This window comes from Lycium ferocissimum, chromosome 8 (assembly GCF_029784015.1).
Source record: "Lycium ferocissimum isolate CSIRO_LF1 chromosome 8, AGI_CSIRO_Lferr_CH_V1, whole genome shotgun sequence".
In the NCBI taxonomy this organism is placed as follows: Eukaryota; Viridiplantae; Streptophyta; class Magnoliopsida; order Solanales; family Solanaceae; genus Lycium; species Lycium ferocissimum.
The window spans coordinates 69,293,254-69,297,811 of record NC_081349.1 but is presented as its reverse complement, the minus strand read 5'-3'; the positions used below and the strand labels follow the sequence as shown (position 1 = coordinate 69,297,811).

At 36.0% G+C, this 4,558-nt stretch overlaps 1 long non-coding RNA gene across 1 annotated transcript; it reads left to right on the top strand.

Annotated features, from left to right (window-relative positions):
- The first annotated feature begins 435 nt into the window (after nucleotides 1-435).
- LOC132068849 (uncharacterized) lies at nucleotides 436-4,287 on the top strand. Its single transcript, XR_009417539.1, has 3 exons — nucleotides 436-1,336; nucleotides 1,928-3,915; nucleotides 4,000-4,287. It is a non-coding gene; the product is annotated as an uncharacterized LOC132068849 (long non-coding RNA).
- Nucleotides 4,288-4,558: the final 271 nt, after the last annotated feature.

Here is a 4,558-nt window from a genome sequence, read left to right as displayed (position 1 = left end):
ATAAGTATTTTGAAACAAGTTTTTGTATTACGACGTTATATCTCTAACGAAAAGCAGATCCTCGGCCCCAGGTATTCGGATAAAAACGAACGTTTGTTAATTGAGTTAAGAAAGGGTTAGTACGAGCGGTGCTCGGTGGTTAGCCCCGGGTACCCGTCACGGCCCTTAGTCGGGTCGTGACAGTATCACATAAAGTGTTCATCTGGGCTAAGTGACAAGGGAATGACTATGATTCTAGATCTACTTAGGGATGCATTTGGGTCAAGGATCCCTAATTCTTTCTATGAGGCCAAGAAAACCATCAAAAAGCTTTCTCTTGATTATATCAAGATAGATGCTTGTCCAAATGACTGCATGTTGTACTGGGGAGATGATGCTGATGAGGAAACATGTAAGCATTGTCACGTTTCTAGATGGAAACCTAACAAGAAGAGCAACAATAATCACTTGCCTGCTAAAAAGAAGAAGCAAAAGAAATGCCTGGAAAAATATTACGTTACTTTCCGGTAAAACCAAGATTGCAAAGGTTGTTCATGTGCTCGAAGATTGCAGAGCATATGCGATGGCATGCAAAGAATAGTAATAGAGATGCAATCATGAGGCATCCTAGAGATGGTGAAGCTTGGAAGAGGTTTGATACTACTTTTCTTGAATTTGCTTTTGATCCCCGAAATGTTCGTTTAGGCCTAGCTAGTGATGGTTTCAATCCTTTTGGGATGATGAGTACTACTTATAGCATTTGGCCAGTGATTTTGATTCCATATAACCTTCCACCTTGGTTGTGTACGAAGCAACCAAATTTGATCCTATCAATGATCATTCCAGGTCCACGTACGGCGGGAAATAATATAGATGTATACCTACAACCCCTTATTAAGGAGTTGAATGAGTTATGGTGTGAAGGTCTGGAAACTTTTGATTCATCAAAGAATGAAATGTTTAGAATGCGTGCTGCTCTTATGTGCCATATTATGGGAAGGTTGAAGATATTATTGAACTTAATTGTTATGGTCGATTCAGGGTTGTTCTCTTCAAATGTCAATGGGCTGGCACTACTCGGGATAGAGGGTTCAAAAGAGATGCTTGGAATTTTAACTGTGTCAATTTTTCTAGATTGATTCACACTGGTGATCGTGAGGATCATGATCCTTATATTGAAGCATCTCAAGCAAATATGGTCTATTATGTTGATGATGAAACTGATGAAGGCAGCCGACTCTATCAGTTCAGACCACAACGCAACCTATTCCATCAATTCAAACTGCGTCACAGTCAAAACCACCTAAAAAGTCTAGTGGACGTGAGTCTATGACGCATTGGACGGTAGATGCAATAGGTAATTTCTGCTTCTTACTTCTTCTTTCTTCTTCCTCCTCCTTCTTCTTATTCTTATTCTTTCTTCTTTCTTCTTCTCACTGCTGGAGGGGGCTAGCAAATTCTTTTTCCTGCTGGAGTCGCAGGACTATTTTTCGTCTGCAATATATCATGAATTTTCATCGCACCTATTTATGTTGTGATAAATAAACACAATGACTTCTTGTGAATATAACACAGTTGCAGGGCTCTATTGTTATGGCTACATGATCTTGAGATTTTTACATGAACGTAACCATCCACGAAAATATGAAACTGTCTGTTTGTGAATAAAACATGAACATCTTTGAATCTAGTGTCTGCTTTTGCTGTTTTTGTATGCCCATGAAGCACATTTTTAGTTGTGATTTTGTGCACTGCTCTAATTTCTACAATTAGTTTACAGTAAATTTAGAGCATTAAGATTCTGGAAGACGACTTTTATGAATTTGTATAGGCTTGATGACTTTATTTTTGACTTAAGTTAGAGATGTGTTATTTAAATTGTATCAACATATTCTATTGAGGTGTTATTTGATTGTGATTTATGAGTTTCGGGTTTTTATCTTTTCAGATTCACAAGGAGCTATCAAGAAACTCAAAGTGAAGAAAACGGATGTGTTCAATTTATCTAATGGAGAACGTATTGTGGTTGATTTTGACGACTTAGATTCTCCTATTGGCGAAGGACAAGGCATTCTTGCAGGTTTTTGTGGAATTTTAGCAAAAGACAGCACCATATTTCCAATTCACTTTGAAAAATGGCCGGATTTACCTGTGGCATACTTCAACAATTGCTTTGATCAATTTATAAAGGTATAGGCTATAATGAGGTTTAATTTCCTCTTTTCTTCTATTTAAGCATAACTAATCACTAGTTAACTTGAGAGTTCTTGAAAATGAATCTTGTCGATGTTTGGAGTCATCAAAATAAATGTATTGAATACTGTGTGAGTCTATTTCGAAGATTTATTTAGGATTACTAACCTCTACGATAAACTAGCTAATAAGTTGAGATTAACTTTCTGAATTGCTTTTAAAGTTCAAGATAAATCTAGAAATCATGTTCCCTTTAAGTAGGTTTTAAGTTTTCTTTTGAAACATAATCTGTTATTGGACCCTTAGCTCCTCAAGACATTTGAGCAAAATTTTTATAAAGAACAGGATCCGCTCTGTTTGTGGCAGACAATTAGCAAGGAAATCTGCCACACTGTTTGCCTCTCTATAGTGGGAGAAGGTAATCTCAGTTGTATCAATCAATTTAGTAGTATCCTCTACAGTAGACCTTAGGTAGGTTATGAGATGTCTTCTTCTGTATCATCTCTATAACTAGCATAGGGTCCATTTCAACATTGCACTTGTTGTAACTACTGTTTTTTAGCTATTGCACTGCAATCTGTGAAGCCATGTCCTCTGTAATATTGTGATCCTTAGAGACAACAAATGCAAATAATAAGTTATCATCATTGCCCCTAGTAATACCACCAATCCTAGCCTTCCCTAGTAATATCAATGTTTTAGTGATGACTTGTGGCCTAAGTCTCTCAACTACGTCACATAGCTTCACCATTTGATGCTTCATCTTATGTTGAGGGAAAGCCTTGTCCATAAATTCCAGTATATCACCATTGGAACTACTTGGATCACCACACTCTAAATGACAGTGATGCTAGTTGTTTTCCATCAGTCATGTAAAAAAACTTTTAATTGGCCTGCTCTAGTATCTGATTCTAAAAGGGTTGCTAAAAGCCTTCCTTAAGAACTGGGCTGGTTCACTGTATATGAAGACATACTTGATTGTCTCAGGTTGTGGTAATTTGCAGCACAGAGTCCTAAGATCTTCTATTTTTAAACCTGCAAATCGCATCATTATAAGGCAATTTAGTCTTCATCAATCTCCAAGATAGAAATGAGAATTTAAAAGAGATATTGTTATGCCAGACTCTTTCGATCAAAGAGTCTGGTTTGTTGGCATCTTTATTATAGAGAATATGAGCAAAACTATTATAGAGAACAGGATCAGTTCTGTTTGTGGTAGATAATTAGCAAGGAAATCAGCCAAATTGTTTGCCTCTCTATAGCACTAGAAGAAGGTAATCTCAGTTGTATTAATCAATTTAGTATTATCCTCTATAATATACCTTAGGTTGAGGTTATGAGATGTCTTCTTCTGCATCATCTCTATAACTAGCATAGAGTCCATTTCAATATTTCTCTATAACGAAATGTCTGCTTGCTTATATTGGGCAGCTCTTTCCTTACCTTCCTTAAATTTATGTCATTGAACTGTATATTTGGATATAATAGATAAGCTAATCATTTCATTTATTCTTGAAGCCGCGATTTTGTTTTAGGACCACCGAGCCAAATGCAAGGCGATATGTATATCATTCGATGTGTAAGAAGTGGGGCGCAAGAAGGCTAAAATTCTTTAATGCAATTGATGACCCACTTAAGAGCAGAGATCAGATAAAAGCTGAGGCAATTAATAAAGTTCCAGATGGGATTCCACGAGATCAATGGATTTCTTATGTTAATTACCGCCTTAAAGAAAAAACAAGGGTATTTATTTAAATGCTTCAATTGGTATGTGCATTATATGGCTATTTGTTTGTATATCTTAGCTTTTGAGTATCTTTTTGTAAGGAAATGTGCAAAAAAAATGCTGAAATTCGGAAGACACAAACCATTTCACACATCGATGGCTCCAAACCCAACTCTAGAAGAAGGGTTGAAATGGTGAAAGTTGTTGCTTCATTTTGGATTTACTTTAATGAAACTACAAACTGTTCCTAGTTAGTTAAGTTATTGTGACTTTGATTTTTCCATTTATAGATGGCTCAGAGCGGACAAAATCCTGGACGAGGTCAACTTTATCTTGCTACTCATAGGAATGAAGATGGATCATATGTTAATGAAGCAGCAAAAGAGATATGTGTAAGCTTTTATGTAATTAGTCTTAGTTTTATGCATCTATTATGTAGGTACTTAAGTATTTGGTATCAAAAGGTTCTTTTGAAGAAAAATAAACACTTTCTATATTATAGCAGTTGATATGTGTATATTATTTGCATGGTGAACCGATCGTACAATATGACATAAAGGAGATTAAGCAAATGATAATTCAAGAAGAATTAAAGTATGCTGTTGTTGGGAAATTTAGTTATGGATGGCCAGAAATCCATGCACTACTTATGTCCATACC